Source organism: Buteo buteo, chromosome 6 (assembly GCF_964188355.1).
Source record: "Buteo buteo chromosome 6, bButBut1.hap1.1, whole genome shotgun sequence".
Lineage (NCBI taxonomy): Eukaryota > Metazoa > Chordata > Aves > Accipitriformes > Accipitridae > Buteo > Buteo buteo.
Genome location: NC_134176.1, coordinates 13,286,167 through 13,307,292, shown reverse-complemented (window position 1 = coordinate 13,307,292; position 21,126 = coordinate 13,286,167). Strand labels below are relative to the sequence as shown.

General features: G+C 47.7%; 1 long non-coding RNA gene across 1 annotated transcript in view; it reads left to right on the top strand.

The window, feature by feature from the left end:
• The first annotated feature begins 2,035 nt into the window (after positions 1–2,035).
• LOC142032418 (uncharacterized) overlaps positions 2,036–21,126 on the top strand; it is a 52,962-nt gene continuing 33,871 nt past the window's right edge. The window contains exons 1-2 of the long non-coding RNA XR_012650825.1: positions 2,036–2,076; positions 11,636–11,721. This is a non-coding gene — a long non-coding RNA (uncharacterized LOC142032418). The remainder of the gene's footprint in view (positions 2,077–11,635; positions 11,722–21,126) is intronic.

Here is a 21,126-nt window from a genome sequence, read left to right as displayed (position 1 = left end):
GGTTGCAGCATAATTCTAAATTACTAACAGGGCATTTGTCTTTTTCATTTCTTTTCTTTCCTTCTTTTTCCTTTAAATTTGCAGCTGCAAATCAATGCAAACTCATTCAGCGATTACCCAGGAGAAAACTTCTATTTTGTAAAGTGAACATTGTGCTTTCGGGACCTCTCTGAAAACTTTTAACAATGTTCCACCCTTGGGCCTTTCCATCCTCCAACCCCTAGCTTGAAAGCTTGCATTCTCACTAGCCATCCCTTTTTAAGTACGCTTTTGTAAAACTGCATTGAAGTGAAAACTTCACGAAGAACTCTGTTTTATTATTTTAAATAGCAAAGGTAGCTCTCCCGCCTTGATCCTGGCATCTTACAGATTTTTTTTTTTTCATTTTGGCCAAAAATAGCAATAAGATAGACCAATTCCCAGTTTCCTATGTTACAGCTAACAAACTGATTACATTATTACTGGATAACATCACCTCTTTGGAATTAGGCTGCTAGCTGAGGTCTTATTATAGTAGTGAATTCACACCGCCACGGTTAGCGATGTCAGCATTTCTATTATAACAGTCTCTTCCTCCTCCTACTCTCTTTTCTCAAAGGACTGAAATTTGGACTTAAAAATTAACTTAAGGTTGAAGCACTGACAACGTAATCCCTGTCCATAAGTCCACAGCTTATCATTTCAGCACATTTCTGACAAGTAGCTTTGGAGTATTTTTAAGTACAGGCCCAGTCACGCCTTCCTCCTACATTCAAAACTCGAGCGTGTGTCCAGAGAACGTAGCACTCGTTCCCATTCCCTTCGTGGCTTGAGTTTCTTAATAAAAGAGCTTTTAATGATCTCCTAATTTTAGGGAGCCACTGCTTTTAAAACGGTGCATCCAACAGAAAGGGCGGACTGGAAGATGTACGTTGCCGCAGCTTCACTTCAAAAATCTGTTTCGGAACATGGGCGTCGTGCACCAAGCACGTTTCTCAGCAGCACTGCTGGTGCTGAACGACGCCGTGTCAAGGATGCGAAGAGGCTCCACCTGGGACCTCTGAGCCCGAGCCCGAGACCCGTTGCACGCTCACCACGAAGACATCTGCCGTGCGTTCTCGCTGGGACGTGCCACGAGGACTCCATGGAAACCACATGCAGCTGAAGCCCTGCAGCTCGTTTGCTGAACGGGGCGGACCGTCAAAGCCGCGTCGCACCGGTGCTCCCTGGCACTGGCTGCGGGTCCCGGTCCGGCTCTCAGCCCCCCCTTTCCCTCGCCCACCCCGCCGCTCAGCTGGCCCTCGGCCCTCCTTGCTTCTGCCCGGACGCAGGCAGGGCCACGCTCCCCGGGCCCCCCCGCCGGGGCGGGCGCCCCTCTGGGCCCAGCTCGGGGGCTCCGGCCCAGAGGTCGGCCCCGGCCCCCCCGCCCGCCCCAGCCCGCGAGTGTCGCCCGTGGCGCCCCCGGCCACACGCGCCCGGGGCAGGGACACGAGGGACGGCCACCCCCTCCCGCAGCCGACGGTCACTTACGTTGGGGGCGGCTGCCGCCGGGAACGCTGCCGGCCTCGGGGCCGGACCCCGGCCCGCTTCTGACGGGGGTGCCGGCCCGGCAAGGACGGGGGAAGGGGGGGTGGGGCGGAAGGCTGTCGGAAGGGTGAATATTTGCCGGGAAACCGGGCGTTTATTCCACTTGGCAGAAGCATAGGGGGCCGGGGCGGGGGGGGGGAATGTGTGAGAGGGGCGGCGGTGCCCGGGGAAGGGGGCGAGGAGCGGCCGCGACGTGCCCGCTCCCCGCTCGACTGGCGGATCCGCTAAGCGGCGGTGGCCGCGGGCCGCCGTGAGTCACCCCCGCCCGCGGCAGCGTCAGCCTCGCCGCGGCGTTGGCAGCCAGACGAGCCGCGGCGCGGAGCCGCCGCTGTCCTCGGATGAACCCGGCGGGGCTGCCAGCGCCAGCCGAGTGCGCGCAAAGGCGAGAGCCGGGGCTCCGCCGGCGCGGCGGCCCGCGACACCCCTTCGGTGGGGATGGCGGAGACGGGGCGGGGGGCGGGAGACGGGGGAGGGGGGGGAGGCGAGCCCCTCGGCGGCCGGGCCGGAAAGGTAAGCGTGGGACAGGGAAGGTGCGGCGGGGGCACGGTCACAAAAAGGGCACGGGGCGGGAGGCGCTGCCCCCCCGGCCCCCCGGGGCCGCCCGTCCCCCAGAGGGCGGCTGGGGCGGCCTGGGGCGCGGGGAGGGGTGGGCGCGGGTGGGCCCGCCGCCCCGAGGAGGCGGGAGGGGGGGGGGGGCGAGAGCCTCGCCGCGCCGGGCCGGGGGAGGGGATCGCTCCCGACGGCGGGGACCGCTCGTGGGTGCGAACGGCCGACACCCCCCCGGGCCCTGCCCTGTTAAAAAACCAAAACGGCAGCATCCTCCGCCCCGCGCCGCAAAGATCCGGCGGCTCTTGGGCGAAAGGTGTGTCGTTGCCCAGCAGCCTTATCTCTCCCCGCTCCCGGCCGCGGGGAGCGGCAGGAACCCGGGGCGGCTGCTGGCAGCGGCCGGCGATGTCTCGAAAGCCGCGGGCAGGGTCACGGCCGGCCCCGCTCCCCGCCGCGCTCCCACCGGCGTGTCCCCGAGTGGCGTAACCGGGGGCGGGGGGGCTCATCGCCAGCATCTTTCTTTGCCCCCACCTGTCGCCTTTAGTTTTTCTTAATTTCTTTGCCGTCCGTCCTCCCCATCCCCGACAGCTGGAGCGGGCGAGTCCCTAAGGACGCGAAAGCGTGGGAAGTGTGAACCCCGCGAAGACACCTTCTGCCCTCCGCCCCGGTCCCGGCCGGCCCCAGCGCCGCGCTTCTCCCGGGGCTTTCGTCGAGCCCCGGCTAGCGGGCTGGCGCCCGCCGGGGACTGCCCTGCGCGCCCACCCCGCGCCCTGCGGAGCGGGGGCGGTGGGGAGAGGGCGCCGCGGCCGCCCCCCCCGCGGAGCCGCGCTGGGAGGCGGGATGCCGCCGGGGAAGCGCTCGGCATCTAGGAGAGGCGACCCGGGAAAGGGCTTTTAAGGAAATTCTCCCTCGGGCAGGCGGGAGCGACGGAGCCCCGCTTTGCCGCGGGAGGGAGAGCCCTATCCCCGCACGCAGAGCAGGTCGTCGCGGTGCAGCAGGTGCCTCCGGGCCCCTTCGCTTCTTCCCCGCTCCGTCCCTTGAGAACGGCGCCCGAGGGAGCCCAGAGACAACACCTTAATAGCCGTAATAATTAAAAACAACAACAACAACAACAAAAACCCCTTCTCCCTGGCCTTAATGATCCTTTACACACATTCCCCGCCAGCTCCCTCCCCCGTCCCCCCAGTGAAGGGCACTGATTATTCGCACTCCTCTGCTTGCCGAGAGCGCAGCCTGATGAAAGGACTTTATCCTCGAGTGACTCCACCGCTTGCTCCTCCTCCTCTCCCCAGCCCGCCGGCCGCCTCGCTTCGCTCTCAGCCCTAATTGGGCTCTTGCTAATATGATTAAAGCCCAGTTAAATGTTTCTTGATAAATCTTGTCAAGAGAGGATCCCCCCCGTGCCCTCCCCTCTCTCTGTTGGTTGTCAGAAGCCCGGTTACAGACAGGACATGCCCGGCTCCTGCTGTTCATACTCTGGTGGGAAGTTGGCATTTCACAATTGTTCCTTTAACAGGGTTGTTTTGGAGCCGCTCCTGGGGATTGTTCCTCTTCAGGCCGGGCTTGCTGATAAGAACCGCCCGTGGCTTTTATGTAACACGTTAGGATTTGGTCCTGGTCCCAAAATCGCGCTGCTTCTTTAGCCTTTTATTTCATTCCCCCCCCCCCCCCCCCTTCGCTGCTGAGCTCTTAGTAGCCTGTTCCCGGAAAGGCTCTTGCTCGATGCGAGCCGGCCAGGCGCGATCGCCCCTGTAAAAGCCGCGCAGGTCCCGGCGGAGTTGCGCGGGGGCGGAAGGTGCGCACCGCGGGGGGGCTCGCCCGCGCACAGCGGGCGGCGGTCAGCGCTGCGGCGTCCCGGCCACCGCCGCCCCCCTCCCCGGGAAAAAAACCTCTTCCTCCTCTCCTGTCTCTCCGCTCCTCGGAGGAGGCTCTCCCGTTTGCTGCCCGCCGTGGTTGCGGGACGCCCCGGCCCCCCGCAAGTTTTGCGGCAGCGCTCACTGCAGCGAGCGCGCTCTCCTGCCTTAACCCGCATCTGTTCTCTTGTGGTTCCCCTGTAACTGGGCTCGGGGGGGTAAACCCCCATCCCGCCCCCGTTAGCACTTGGGGAATCAATCAGGTTGAACTCGTAGGAATTAGGAACCGGCAGACGGTGGCGGAGGGCGAGGGTGGTTCCCCGGGAGCCGGGCCCCCTGCGGCCGGCCGCGGGGCTGGGAGCGCTGCGCCCGGGCTGCCGGGGCGGCTGGGCACGGCTCGCCCCGCCGTTTTCGGGGTGCTCGTTGGTGGTGCTGTCGGCTCGCTCGCTTTTTGGTTTTCAGTTTTCTTTGGGGGTACCGAGCTTCGTCCGGGGTTTTTCGAGGGCGTTTGGTGGTTGTTGCTTCAGCCTTACCGGGCTTGGGGGCTGAGGGAGGGGTAGTTGTCTGGGGGGGGGGATGCCGGAGGGCTGTTTGCTCCCCCGTCGAGCCGAGTGTAGCCACGGAGTGGAAGCTCTTCCGTCCGGGGCTGGAGGCGGCATTTCTCGATGGCCCACCGGGCCCCGGGCTCCAGCCCGCGCCCCTCCGCCGCAGCCCCTGCCCGGCGCGGAGGCAGAGAGCCGCTGCCGCACCGCGTTCCCACGGGGGACACGCACCGCCTGCACCCGTGGGAAGCGGGGCCACAGGCCGCCGAGGAACACGGACCGACCGCCTCCGTCCCCCGCCCCGGGGAGGGTGAAGTGCCCCCGAATCCCTCCCGCTCGTCACCGTTTCAACCCCGCAGGCTGCTCCTCTCCGTGCCCGGGGCTCGCCCTCGGGGCCGGCGGTGCGGGGAGCGGGCGGCCTGCGGGAGACAGCGGAGGAAGAAGGTCAAAACCAACCAAACGAAAAATCACCCCCGGCCCTGGGGAGCGCAGCTCCGGCCAAGGCGCCAGTTCCCTGGGCAGGGGGAAACCCGAGCCGCGGGGCAAAACGGAGATCTGCCTCCCCGCCGAGCCCCGCTGCAGCCCGGCCGCCCCGCGCTGCCTCCCGGCGGCGGGAGCCCCGGGGGCTCGGGGCAGAGGCCCGGGGGCTCGGGGGGGGCACGGGAAGAGCCCCCCCGGGGCGGGCAGGGAGGGGGCAGAGCCCCGGCGGGGCGGGCAGGGAGCGCGGAGCCGAGCCCGGCGGGGCGGGCAGGGACCGGCGTCCCGGGGGGGGGGTTTCTCCGCGCTGGCTCGCCCCGACGGAGCGTCGAGCCCCCTCGGGCGAGGTCTCAGCCGTGGTTTGAGGACGGTTCCCCCTCCCCTCCCCTTTCCTTCCTTCCTCCCCTGGGTGTTCCCCCCCGGGGGGGGTCTGGGTTTGGGCGAGACCACAAGAGCTGCGGCCCCTTCGCCCCGGGGCTGTTGATTTACCCGAGGAGAGTCCCAAATAAGAAGCTGTTTGTGCTCTGGTTGGAACGCTGGAGGCTTTCTAAGAATGGCGCTTTTCTTACTTGTGTGGGGTTTTTTTTAATTTTATTTTATTTTTATTGGTACATCGAACCAGCCTACAGCATTGCTGGCAACCTTCCACCAGGTGTCTGGGGCTCAGAGAAAAATTCAAATGAATCTTAAAATTATGAGACAGTTTCCCTCCCCTCCTCCCAAATAAAATAAGAGTAAGAATTGGTACGAACTGGCCAGGAAGGGTTTCAGGCTGGAAACAGAAAAGCCCTTTTGCCCCACCAGAGTGGTGAGGACCCAGAAAGGCCTTCTGCAAGCAGGAAGGAATCAAAGCAGCTGGAAGATGGAATTTGACTGGTTTGTGAACCAGCTTCTGAGATGTGGTTACCACCTACAGTAAGGGACTTGACCCCATGATCAAAACATCCCTTCTAATCCTCTTCCTATAAAATAATAATTTGTCTTTCTATACACCGAAAGTATCTCCAAGTACATTGCACACATTAAACTATTCTGCTTCACAGCACTCCTGTAGGTACGAGTCCATATTCCCAGTCTACAGCAGAGTTAACTGGTTTGCTCCAGCTAGGTCACACTTGGAGCTGGGGGCACTAGCTCGGTCACGACACCCAGAGCTCACATCACCACCCAGCACCGCTCTGCTGCTCACTGAGGTCCCAGATGAGAGCAATACTGTTAGAAACTGAGAAGGCTACCTGCAAATACAAAGGGCTGCTTTGCAAGATCCAGGAAATACCAATTCTGGATGTTCTTTTAAAGCTAAGGATGCAGTATGAGGGAACATACCTGGAACTGGAGCTTTTAGTTTTAGACTGTCAGTGTTTGGCTATTATAATTATTTAACTAAGCTCCATTTAGTCTTGGTAAGTAGCCCCTGTTCTTTTTAGAGGAATCTTGATAAATTTACTGAAAGATTTCCTGCTCACCTGACTTACAAAAGCAATCGTTTTCTTTCTGAATAAATGAAGAGGACTGGCTGATCCTCATGCTTTCGATGTAGACAGAAAAACCTAGACTCAAATCTACTTGCTTTTCTTATGCAAATCTTCTCACAGGATTAGAAGGGAAAGTAAACAGCAGTCCAACCTTAAGATCTTTTTCTTTTTAGAGGCAGCCTGTTGTATAAATCTGAAACAGAAACTGTTTTCATTTGAAGATCAAATAGAAGTTATCTAGTGAAGCTGACAAACAGAGGCAGAATAATCTGTTTGCATTTTTGGGAAATGGATAGCTCTGGTTTTGTTTCAAGGCAAGTAACTTTTAAATAATATTTAACGAAATAATTGACCTTGATGTTTAAACTACAACTTCCTTCACGTCATTAAGCCCACTGTTTTTTAAAAAAAATGTTTAGTATCTGAACTCTGGCATTCATTCTGCTAATCTCATAATAACATTTGTTTCTTGTGGAATTTTGTTTGATGAACTCATCGGTGAAAGAGGAGAGAAGGAGTTCAGAACAACACGAGCTTTACAGCTCATTTATTTTTTTTTCTTCCTGAAAAATAGCAAAAAACCCATATGCAGAATGACTTTTCAGGAATAATTTTTCAGATGGAAGGAACAAGAAGAAGCTTTGTACAGCTGAACCATAAGCCTTGGGACAAACTGTGTTCTTTTAACATATATTCTGACTTTTAAAACACATTGCAGTCTTTGACTACAGAAAATGTTTTTGTGGAATTTGTCCTCATGATAATTAGGGTCTGAGCCTGCTTTTGAAATGTGAGAGAAATGGAACTAACTCCATAAAGTGTGTCTATCACATAAAGCTTTCAGGACAGCCTGATTCACACTATATCCTGCTCTTTGTTCAACTGACAGATTTCCAACTGCAGAAAGAGACACATATCTGGGACCTGCTATTATCTAAGCTAAATATGTACATTTTTGCATCAGTTCTATTTTATTTGAATACTCACAACTTTGCTTGGGTATCTTAAGCATGAAAGGATTGCAGACATGTGCATTTTATTAGCTATCCACCAGTCTTTGTACATGGACAAAGGTGCATAAACATACACATTTACTAGTCTCTCTGCTCTGCAAGAGTCTGGAAAATTACATGCAAAATTATTTCAAATAAAAACAAACAAGCAACCAAACAACATACACATTACCATACAAGAAAGCAGGCAAACAAACAAGGTGGGGGGAAATAAAAGCAATAAATGAACATGCAGAGTTTAGCTTAGTTTTTGTTTGGTTGTAAATGAAAAACAGCATGGCAGCAGTGGATTTTTTTTTTTTTTTTTTTTGAAGTTACGTGATCCTTGAATTACAAAACACTGGTATCTACCTAAACACTGTTGTGTACCCTGCACGTCATGTACTCATACACAGATGAAAGCTCTTCCTTTATCCCTGCTGGCACATTTTTTCTCTCCAATGAGTTCCTACTTTAAATATGTGAATGTATGAGGAATCGGGTTGCTTTACTCCCAACAGAGGACACATAGCTAACATTTCCACTGATTAACAATATTTGAATTCCCTCCCCAGTGCACAAACAGTCAGCTCAATAATGATTGCAGGCCCAGGATCTAGAGAGCATGGTGGTGTTACACAACTGGAGATGTGACGTTATCTGGCAATCTGAGCAGGGTCACGCTGATCATGGGACAATACAAATTCTGTGTCAGGCATCGTATTGATGCAGGTTGTCTCAACTTCACACAAATGTCAAATGGTGCAGGCAAGCACAAATTAAGTGGCAGAGTCATCTCCCATCTCAGCATTATCCTCTGTCTCTTCCTCCCCTATGGCAGAATTGGCACCTCAGAGTATCCCAGTGCAGTCCTTCAAGCTCCCATCCAGCTCTCCAGCCCCACATACCAGGCACCAGCTGGCTGACTGGCTAACCAGCTGTGCCTGACACAGGGGCAGCCCCCACATCAGGAGGGATGATGTGTGTTTGCAGGAGGTATATAGCTACTGGGCAGTTTCTGTTACCCCCTTACTACAATCCCATGCTGTGGCTCAACACCACCAAGTGAAGGGAGGAGGCACGCCCATCCCTGTGGGGTTATTGTGCAGTTCCCCTGCCCACATAGTCTGCCTCTGTGCCCGCAAAGCTGTATTTTTACCACTAAATATATGTGCTTATGCAACTACTGCTCTTCGGTTTTACACGGAACCAGAACATGGCACCTGGGGTTGGCAGCACTTGACCTGAGATGCTACAGGTGCTACAACAGAGTAGCAGTTGTTGTTCATCTGCAGTTACTTGCAGAAGCTGATGGCCTTTTTTTTTTTTTTTTTTTAAATTATGAGCTACAAGGAAAACACAGTTCAGTAACTCGTGCCAGTGAATTGGGTGCTGTCCCTGCTATAACTCACATCAGACCTATGACCTGTGTGTTTTGTGGTATGCGCCTGACACCCAGCTGATACATCTTTTCCCAACAACTGAGCATGGCCTGTGGCATACTGGCAGTGACAGGAGATGGCATTTCAGTCATATTGGGCAGACGTGCTCGTACCATCTTCTGTTTCTCTGATGGTGATTTGTGAGGAACCCACCTGGCATGTTGCCTCAGCCCAGGGAATAAACTGCATCTCCTCAGCACAGATTTTAAGCAGGGACCTGTGCAAAACCCGGCTTCTCTGTGAGACTGAATACACTGCCCTTCCCTGTTCCCCTGAGGTTGATTTGTCTTGAGACTGTACTGGACCTTGGGAAATTCTCTCACCCCAATATGCATATCAGTTCCCCTCACACCAGTTTAGGGAGCCAGTGACACTGACTGCATCCTAAATTTCATCGGTCTCCAGTTGTCTTGCTTTAGAATCTTTTGTCCTAAAAATCTCTTCTCATCAGGTACGGGTATTCTTTGTGTCCTCTGCTGAACTGGTGTGGAGCATTTCTGCACACTGCAAAACAGCCACTGAATATTTCCCCCGTGCATCTGTGCCGAATTCAGTGGTTCTTATGGAGATCATGTCAGTCAACTTGTAAACCTCTTCGGGGTCTGTAGGTAACACGTTATACAACCGCCTCTGCCTACTGCTGCTTCCCTGTGCTTAAACAATATCTGTCTGGATACATTTTCTTACCCTTTCCTCCAAACACACCTCTGGCTCAGTCAGAGAGCCCTGGGCAAGCTGAAAACATGATGAAGGTGCTAGTGGTGTGAATACGTATAGGATTAAGACTGCTAGCCGCTGCGGCATGTCACTACTGCCTGCGACTTACTAAAGCAGAAAATACTTGTGGGTGACATGTCCTCCACTTCACTGGGTTACATGACACATGCCAGAAAATGTGTCAGCCCACTCCCCATCTCCTTGGCATTATTAGCCCAGGGAAGGAAACACAGCCAAAGAACACACACACAACTTTGACAGGTTCTGCCTAATCCACCCACATAATGACATTTCTTATGCTAAGTGCCAGAGCGGTGTAGGGAGGCCACTGCCTGTACCAGCTGCTGGCAAGTCAAAGTTAGTTTCATGGTTACATTTAAGAGATAGCCTGATGTTACATTAAGAAGTCTTTGTCTCCTGTGGTGCAGCGCTCAGAGAATGACATCAAAAGCCTTCCTAATTCACCCCCTGGGTCATTTGATTATAGGCATGGCACAGAGCTGCGCTGCCCCAGGAGACCGTGAGTCATGGCGACACCCATGACTATCCTCTTATTCCACGGAAGGAAGTAATGTGCTTTGAGCGTAAAACAACCAGGAGTAGATTACATCCTTCCTCGTGTCAGCTTAGCCCTGCTGGCTGTCGGGGCAGGCACTGGAGAGGCGAGAGCAGCCTCTCGTTTCCCAGCCTTGCTCCTCCCCACCCCTACCTCAGGGACACTGTTCCTCCCCGTGCTGGGACGTGCCGTGTGGGCAAACCACATCAGAGGGGTTTGCTCCGCCAGGCGAGGAAGAGGACGCTCTGGCTGTCTTCTCCAATGTGGTACAGAGTTAACATCACATGGTGAAACAGCCATCTCTCCTCCAACAGGCAAGGCATATCTGATCATGAGGATGCTGTGTGTTCTCCATCCCTTGGCATTTTTCCTTGTAATTAGTCTATCTGTTTCTGATTTATTTATTTTCAGGCAGTCTTCTGCACCCTTGCTCCCTCACTTGGGCACATGGGGCAAACCACAGACTTGCCCTTAAACTACACAGAGAAATAAAATCAGAAACAGACTAACCACAAGAATCAATAGCAAGGGGCAGAAAGCACATGACTGGGTACTGCAGTTCCCTTTGGAGATCCATCTGCCTCGAAATGTGATGTAACTAGGCTCATGTACCACATCTGCAAAGGGGGTAACAGATCCTTCTTCATAACCTGACTTACAGGGTAAAACTATGCTAGGTCAGAGAAGCCAAGGCATGTTTAACAATCATTTCTAAAGAAGAAAAGGAAGTCCGGTTTGTGTTCGCAGAGCTAATGCAATCTCCTTCAACTCTGACGTGACTCCTGTTAGTGTTATTGTTGTTTCCCAGAATTTACGCTTGAATTTGGCAGAAGTCAAGAAGCAAAGGCATACACAGAACCACTTGGAGAATCAGTGTGTCTGTGTGCATGGGCCGATTCTTTCCTGAATAAACACCAGTCACTGGGCTGCTGGGTAAAGTGGCAATACAAGATGGCAGTCAGACATGTGTAGGCTCATACCCATGAGGCAAGGCTATTTAAGGATGCAATTTACACAAACACAACCAGATAATGAACCACACCTCCCAGTGCCATTAAAATATATGAATTATATTCCATAACTGTTCCTTGTTTGTCTCCCAAAAGTAGCATCGTTGCCTGGGAGGGAGTATCAAGGCGTTCATAAAAAATAGATGAGCGATACAAGAAATGAAGGCCAAACAGATGAGTATAAATAGCTTTCTGCATATCCAGAATACAGGAGCTGTCTGAAAACATTGTGATTACAGTCGATACACTCAATCCAGCCACACAGACAATGTGCTCAGCTGTCATTCCTGTACTGAACATCTTAATTGATACCCTGTGGTTCTGCAGCCCTTCATCAGGTGAACGATGTGAAGTCATTGTTCATGTGATAGATCAGACAATGGAGAAACCCTCCAGACGGAAACCTCTACTTGTTTCTGGCTAGGAAAAATAAATCTTTCCTTCTTTTGGAACCCACAGAAATACAGATGCAAAAGCAGGACGTGGATAAATGAGAGAAGATAAGGTATTGCTCCTGCAAGCAGAACATCCTGTCTTCGAGATGGGTGAGTACTTCCAAACTTTCCAAATGTTTTATTGCCCTCCAGATAGATCATGGATCTGCCTCCCTCTCCTTCCTGGATACTTTCCAGCATTTTAAGCCATAATAGTAGCAAGCAGAAAGCAGAAGTTAGTCTTGAAAAAAGAGATGAGACAAATAAAGGAAAAAAAAAAAAAAAACATACCCTGAGGATGCCCTAAATTCCATAGTCAACCTCCCGGACACTGCCACAGAATTTTGCATATCTCCATGAAGACTTGGCTGATTTTGGTTGATCATTAGCAGAACTTGGTGCAGCTGTATAAACAGCAGATTTCTACACCTACAGGCCTTCATTCATTTCCTCCAGTGAGGTTTTTAATTTGACTGGCAGCTAGCCTATCTCAGCAGCTGATAAGAGAAGAAAAAAAATCACCCTCCAGTCTTTACATCTCCACTGCCTTTCCTCTGGTTCTCATCATAGGAGGGTCCAAAGAATTAAAGAGCTCTCAATACATTCATAGCCAAATATTTACCCTAAGTGAGGTAGATTATATTTGCTTACTGTATCCATTGCCATGCTGGCATGTGTTCAAGACTGTCTAACTCCTTGGAGTACTATTGAATACTTTGGGGGAAAAAAAACCTTTGTTTATAATAAACTGTTTGCCAATGAGTGCACATTCAGTGTTGTCCAGGGTATACTAGCTCTTCAGCTCACATGCCTGGTGTTTGGGATAGCACTTTGTCTAGCTTCACAAACACAGTCTCAGAACAGTCCTGGGATATGGCTGATTTACCTTAGTCTTTTGCAGGATTATTAAGAGTATTTTGAAATTCTCTCAGGCATTTCACTGAGAAAAAAATGTAATTAAACAATGTTCAAAGGAAACATATTCTTTCAGGAAGTGCAACTTGGTCTTAATCAGCTTGCTTTTTTGAGAGCATCCCTATTTTGACAACATTTTTAATGGAGACAAATTAAAATAATATTTACATTCAATAATATTAAAGTATTGTTTTCCATAAAGTGAAAACATTTAAGTGGTTCCTTGCTTCATTTAATTCTGTTTTGAACTTTATAGCATTGATATATTTAACATTTTTCCTACTAAATTGAATATTTTAATGTCATTATAAATTTTGGGCTTTCTGGTGTGAGAATGATTTGACACTTATGGAACACTTCCATCATGCCAAATGTATTTTCTCTGAATTTTCAATCCCTGAAAACTTCAGCACCTTCACTTTTTTCCCAAGTGTTGGAATTTCCCATAGAATGGAAATTGTGTCTCCTGACCAGCTCTGCTAAAATTTCTTGCTCTATCAAAAAGAAAGGGGGGGAGGGTGTCACAAATACACAACTGTAAACTTGTCGGGATACATTTCTCATTGTTGGCTCATATGTTGCCCTCTTTTGGTAGCTTTTGTACTGTACTACACATAAAAATTATAACTGCTGTAGTAACTCAGCATCCAAAGGGGACTGAGTGCTGAATGTTAGAACTAAGTAACTGTATGAGGAGAGCAATAGGTTGCAGCTTAGGCACTTGAACTAGCTTATAGAGACGTCCTGTCAGGAGAGGAAAAGCACTAGGGAATGAATGAAGCAGTGCAATGTAAAACAGGACTATAAAGGGCAATGAGAAAGAAAAAGAAGGAGAAGGATCTGTAGGTACTCACTCATGTGAATAATTTAACCCCATATCCTGACTTTCATCCTGTGATGACAAACATGACTTTCAGGTATTTGTTCAATCAAGATTTGTAAAGGGAAGGTCTACCCTGATCATCATTCCCTTGGTATTTCCCTGTTGTTTTTTTCATAATCTGTGCAGGGGTTTTATTAAATTCTTATGGGTATTGAATAGTCAAGCCCTGAAGAGTGCCTGCTAACTTTCCAAGACTAAATCCCGGCCAAAGTCGATGCTTTTATTTTCATTATTAAATTTCTGAAAGATAAAATTAAATATTACATGTTCTTTTACATGTGATTTGCTAATACTAATTATAAAAACATGTGATACTTACTGCATTATAAATCTCGAATCATTATTTAAGTGAAACACTGAGTGTTAATTTTTTCCAGAAGAGAGTTGTTTTCTTCTGTTTCTGAGCAAAATTTAAAAAAAACCCAAAACACCTCAGTCTGTGGCAATGATTAAAAGAGTCTGAGGAGCTGGGTATTCACCTTGTCTTGACTTTCAAAAAGAATCGAGTACTAACTCCTCCAAAATGCCATTCTTAGAGAACAAACTGCTCTCTACTTCAGATAATTCTCAGTTATAAGCACAATGGTTACACAGAAGAGATATTCCCACCATATCTGTGATCCCAGTTCAGCATTTCACAGCCCTATTCTTTAAAGATTAATTTTCCTTGGTTTGAAAATCAGCATCAGGAATTCAGCCTCACAGGAGCTCTTTTATGAACAGTCACAGAGATGATTTCAGAGCTCAGAAGGGAACCGTTCCTCCCACCTTGAATTGTGGAGCTTTTGTGGCAACTCCATATGATCAGGAATTCTTGGGATTGGGAAGAACTCCCAGCCTTCCGATGTAAAGACATAAAGCTGTGCTTTATAGGCATTCTCCAGTGCTTTATTCAAACCTATCCTAAAACGCCCAGCAATATGAAATCCCTTTGAAAGACCATCTGACAGCCTTCCAATTTTCACCTTAAAAAAAAATACACCCAAAAGGCCTGATTTTGCTGCTTTCCTTCCTTTCAGTTATATAATGCTGGCTGGTTTAAGCCTTTGCAGACCTTTGTTCTGTGCGTAAGATTGCAGCAGCCCAGCCTTATGGAAATATATGACTGCCTGCTGATTTCGATGCACCCAATATGCACCTTTCAATGGCCAAGGGCTTGTAGACTTTTGCCATGTTTCCTTGCAGGTCTAACGAAGCCCCTTCTGCTCCAGCCTACCAAAGTCCTTAAACAAGTGCACCGTTTAAGCCGATATGTGTTTCCTTTGTCAAAGCCACCTAGCAGGGCTGTAAAGGGAGTTGTAAATCAGCGGTACAGCTCATGCACTTTAAGTTAAGTTTATGCTTAATAAGATGCTGGGTTTGAGCCTCAGTCTTTCCCCCAGAGTGATTTTTCCAGCCTTTGAATCGTTGTGGGATTTCTTCCAACTCCTTCCAGTCAGTCAGTGGCTGGAAATATTGAACACAGAGTTGAAAGTAATAGCACAGAGCCTTACATGTGAGCTGTTACCTCCCTGCTTTGTGTCACATGTCTGTATGTGTGCAGCTTTTATCACTATGCAAGTTCATATTTCACTCCAATCTGATCTGCTGTCCACTATACCTTGAAAAACTATCAGCAATATTGATGGCCAGGACATGTACAGTCCGATATATCTTCTTTTCTTTCCTCTTCTTTTTTTTTGTGAGTTGTTTGGGGGATTTTGTACCAGCTTTCTAATATCTGCCAGTCCTTTGATATCATTTATCTGCTGTCTCCTGTTTGCATTCCTTCCTGGTTTAGTATCATCAGCACTTTTCACTATTGTGCTGTTTACCTCTACTTTGAGATTACCATACAGATATGAAATAGAACGATGTCTGTCAAAAGTCCCTGCCATGACCCACAAGGCATTTCTACAAGCTACGATAACACAGCAATCGATCATTGCCCTTTGTTTACATTCTTTCTCCCATTTCAGTCTACACAGCAGTGTTCCCTGCCAAAACAATTAAAGTTCCTTCTCACAATATGAACACCTGAAACAGTAGCAAATTATATATCCAGTGCTCCCTATATCCACTCTCCTACATTCCCACCCAGTCTGTTTATCTCCCAGTTTACTTGCTGTGCATACTACCTTGCTTGCTGAGTGCCAGCTTGGAGCATGTTGACCATAGCCTCTGGCCTTCATCCCCGAATCTGTAATATACAGAATGCATAATGTTGCATATTAAGATGAAAGGTACATTTAATATGTGTTATCCTTTCCAAGACCACACTGCTTGCTGCTCCTGATACTATTTGCCTCAGTGTTTCCTTGGGATTAGTGGATGACTTAGCTATATGAAATAAGAAGAATTTGGCCGAAAATGTTTCAAACATTTTCCTTCATTCATGACTTTTGAGGCCAGAAAGGACCATTAACTCAGCCTGTCACAGCCTCTTCTGTGTCACAGACCATAACATTGCCCCTTTCCCCATATACTGAGTCCAGTAATTTCTGTTTGGCTGACACCTATTTTCCAGAAAGGGATCCAGTTTTAATACGTACACTATCACCTTCTTGGGCAGTTTGTTTCAGCAGTTCATCACACTTACTGCTACAAATCCAAGCCTCATTGCTTCTTAAATTTTCTTGGCTTACCTTTCCACCCACTGCTTCTTGTAATACATTCCTTTGATGCAAGACACTTTTTTTCTTGTTGTGAAGGCAATTATACACTGTATTCCAGTCATCTCGTTTTGATTTTTTCTCCAATTATTCTCCAATCTACAAGCAGTTGTCATGCCTTTTCTCCCACCCTTTTTTAGATTTCTAGCACCCGCAGCTCTGTAACACACCACCACCGTATAGTCAGCATTACACTCAACTCGTATGTCCCTGCTAACTCGTTCAAAGACGACCGTTAATCCTCTTTCACACCATCAGACCAAGTCCTGTGTCCGGTCACTTCCCCACAATGATACCAAAGCCTTTTCAAGCACCACTGTTGGGATACAATTTCTAGTGCATCAGTACAGCCACTGTCAGTGCATGACTTAAAATTCATCTCCTCTGCAGAGGTCCCGCTCACCGAATTTGGGCTGCTCCATCTTCATAATTTATTTATCATTCTATCAACTTTCATTTCCTCCCTAATTTACTAAGCATTGTTTTCCTATGGATGTACTTGTCTCTTGATCATTAAGGACAATTCTGTAGCCTGCCAGGTGTAACTCCCATTTCTGCAAACTGACTCCAGAGCTTTCATTCGGAGCTGACAGCTACTTTTTGACATCTATCAGTCAGTTCTTAATCCACTCAGCAGTCACTCAATAGCTGTTGTACAGCACTCATTTTTCCTAAGTGCCTAAACAGAGAAGGCAAACAAGTGTATTTGCTGAAAAAATAGACTTAGAACCTAAATCCTGCAAAGTGTTAAAGAGCCTAATCCCCACTGGTGCCTAAACACTTATAAGCATGCAGACTTACGTGACTGGTTTTAGGTCCGCAGTTATGAAACCTCATGCTTTGTGTATTTTTCTGTGGATATTACTTTCCCTTATCTGTGAAAGACAAAACTTAGACATCACGGCTGTTGGATGGACCACACATTTTCTTTTCTAGTCACACACACAGAGCTTTCCTTTTGTTTCTCTGCATCTCCACAGGTAACTATTATTTTTCAATAATAGTTGGCAATGTCAGTGTAATTCTGTTAGATAATACACGCAATATCTTTGGGTGCGCATTATGCAGTTTTAGTGACTTTCATCCATATATTCAAATATCCTAAGTATTCCCTCATCCGTTTCTATCAATAGGATTTATTTATTTGTGTCACAGTGTTTCTTTCTTGTTAATTGCTTCAAGTTATTTTATGTAATTAAAGACAGATGGTAAAGCAAAGTTCAGTATCTCATCCATTTGTTAATCAGTGGCTTATGCAGCTCTATAAATGTAGCAGGGTTGTTATGATTTGGGGTTTTTGTGTGCTGTGCTTTAAATTAAATACTGGGACCAATTCCTAGTTACGCTGAAGCCAATGACAAAAACTGCCATTGACCAGGATCTCACAGTGGGAGACAGTGGATGAGGAAAGCTGCGAGCCAGCTCAGTGTGGTGTTTATGCTTTACAGAGGCACACAGCTCGCCCGCTCCGAGACCCAGGTCTTACCGTGGACCTTTGCATCAACAGCTTCCACGGCGTGTTGGTGGGAAACGAGCGGCCGGGTCAGGGCGTTAATGAAGAGGTTTGTTCTCCTGACTTTGTGGAAACCCGTCCCTGGTCTCGGCATTCTTTGGGTTTATTCTATTTTGGGGGACTTATTTTTTTTTTCCATATGCAAGGGAGCAAAACATCTGTTTTCATTAAGGACATCTTGTTCTTCAGATTAGAGAAAATCACCAAGAAAGGGAGAACAAATAAAAGTCTCCAGAGGAGAAGGAGGCCCACCACGTGCTCCCCCTGGGTAGCCATCTTGAACTGATTCAGAGCGTTGCCTGCAGCCGGCAGCCTGCGAGCAGCCCCGGCCGTCCCGGCTCCCTCCCTCCCGCACGGTCCATGCACCACTCACTTCATACCCAACCTATCCATGGGCTTATTTTACCCCAGCTATTTTTTTCCCTCCAGACCTATCTGCAGAGTGCTCTCCTCACTCCGAAGTCCATCGGCAGGCTGTAGCATACTGTATCCTTTTGATGCCCTTATCTTTCCTCCTTCATAATGAAAAGATTAATTGCATTCTTGCCGGTTTCCCTGGCTGTCCCCTTTGCTCCCACACTAAGCGACTGTACCGTCCACACAGCCATCAGCAGCACCAACGGGTTGCTGACCAACTTGCTTCTCATCTGCTTGCTCCCATCTCTCAGTTCAACAAGCAATTTGGCTTTATCTGTTTTGACTCAATATTAGCCTGCTCCTATTGTTTCTCACATTCTTGCATTTCCACCAGAGTATGTGACGGACAGAAATGCAATTCCTCAATTAGACTACAAGGAGTGTGCTGGGAATCGCAAGTCAGCCTAAGGATTTATGTGCTACACCAAATTATTGTAGCTGACACAATACTTCCAGCAAGCAAGTTTGGAAATATCAGAATCTCCCCCATCCCCTCTCCACACACACACACACACGCCCACCCCCCCTCCTTGGAAAGGCCAAATTAGAGAGAATAAGGATTTCTCATCACTACCGTGAGTCGTGCTCACACCGAGCACATGGTTGGTGAGGTCAGCGACAAGGGTTACTGGGTTTGAACTACAGAAAAAATGGATTCTGCTAAACAACAGTGCAGTTAGAGAAACATGAAAGAAGAAGGGGAATGCAGAAGCAACCGAGGTCCCTAAACCACAGGCGGAAGGGAAGCGGAGACAGACTCTTGGATCTCGGAAGAATGAGCACAGACAGGTGCCATGGGACACTTTGCTCTTTTATTCACCTAACCTTTAGCCTTTAACATAAGCTTTTATTTTTCCCCCTATGAATGTTCACAAAAACAACAAACTCACTTATTGTACTCAGCCTAGGATGGGATTTTTTAAAAGTGTTAGCACCACTTCTCATTCTCAGGAACGGGCAGTGAGGCATATTTGAAAATAAATGGGTAATTTCTGCCAAGTAGGTGTCAGGCATAAACCCTATTTAAAATGCAGATATTCAACTTTAAGCACATGCTTAAGTCCCAATAAAGACAATGCAATTTAAGCAAAGTGTAATTCAGCATGTGCTTGATTGAGTGCTTGAATCAGGTCACAACTGATGAAGGATTACCCACACCAGCAGTCCAGCAGTGGACTGTAGGATGGTACTTAGATTGCTGAATCTACTACAGCAGGTGCTTTTTTCCTTCCTTTTTTTTCTTTTCTTTCTTTTTTTTTTTTTTGGTTGTTTTTTTTTTGTTCCTGTAAAACAAGTTTCATCCTTCAGGAAACCAGCTGTATTTGGCACCTATTGTAAAAAATGACAGTTGAAAATTCCAAACTGCTTAAACCACAGAGAAAAAAAATCTTCTAATGTTGATGTTGAAACACAACTTTCAGTTTTAAAGGTTGATTGTTCTTTTTTTTTCTTTTCTTTTTAATTGTTAAATGCTAAAGCAGTGAGCAGACACACTTTACAGTCTATTGCATCGGGCTCTTTCGGTAGGTTGGCTCCTGCCAACAGCAGGTTCAGGACTGCCAGTTCTAATTAAAAACTTTATTTTAAAGATACATTTCACAGTTTATTCATGGCACCCTGAGAAATTTAAATTGCTGGATTGAGCAAAGGGATACAGTTTCTTTTCTATTGATTCCCAAATAATGGCTTTAACTAATTGTTTCAGCAATTCATGATTGATCTACTATGGCTGTTGAAATCAATTTCTTCTTTTAGACAAGTCACCTAGAGTGGACTCCCTGAGTTGTGTTTATTTCTTTGCCCAGGGTTTAACTGCATTTTATTTTCCTTTGTAATTTTGTATTGCATCAGTCTAAAAATGGCCAAAGATTATTCTCGCCTCAAGAATTTCAGTGACAAATCCTTTTAGTAGTCCCAGTTGTAACGGACAGACAATTGCCATCATAAACTCTGTATAAGTAGCATTGTGAAATCTGTGATTTATAAGCATATTTCGTAGCAAAAAATATTTTGATAACCCATGCTTATCCCTGCTGTGGCCAGCTCTCTGCCTCAGAAAGAAAACACGAGTGAAACAGTTTTCTGCCTTCCGGATTTAGTGGGAAAATAGCGCCTTCAACAGCAAAGTCTTTTCTGAACACCAGCTCTAGAAATGTCACTCATACGGGTGGCTAAATTTTACTTTGGGTTATTTCTCTGCCACCTAAGGTACACACTGAATGGAGTTTCAGAGGAGCAAAATGTAGCCTAGCCTTTTGACTCATCACGTGTTTACAATTATTAATCAAATGCAGAGTATGTTTTATACTACTATAACTAGCATTTGTTATCTTGCAACCTTTATAAGTTTTTCAGATTTAAAAAAAAAATAGATTGAGTGTTTTATTAAGTGGTAAAATATAGATCACATCTTTATTTTACTATTTGGTTATTTAAGGTTAAAGAAATAGATAGTTTTACTTGTCCTCCTCAGTACGTTGATCATTAGCTATTGTAGGGCATGTTACCAGCTACAAGTCCTCTGAATAACTTGTATACTGACAATACCACATCAGAAAAAATCATTACAATTCATTAGAGCCCTATCTGCATCCTGACAATTATATAAATACACCTCAGTTGCTTAGTGAAGTCAGATGATTGCATTTACCAATGGGTTTTAAAGCATGACACAGGCTAGAGATTCACAAGAGTTTCAGACTACAGACAGCATCTTCATAAATTTTGTCATTGAGACTCACCCCTGCTTTCTGATCACACAGGCCACCTCCTGGTTTTGGTGGCTGAACAACAGCCCTGAGGCAAGTACAACTGTTAACATTTAAAAGTGCTAGCTGGGAAATATTTAATGCATTTTTAGCTACTTGTAACACCATTGAGCTGTTGGAAAAAAAAAAATTCTATCCTATCTGACCAGCCAGCTCTTCTACAGACCTCCAGCAGACACTCCCCAGGTCTTTGGTGGTCTACAGACCACAGTTTGAAATCCACTGCAATATAGAAATGACCTCACGCTTAGAGCAGCTGAAAGTTCTTCACACCTGTATTTTTTTAACAGTAAGAGATGGATCTGGCTTCAATTGCATGATAAAGGCAGACATATAATTTTGACTAAGAGACATTTAACTAAACCACCA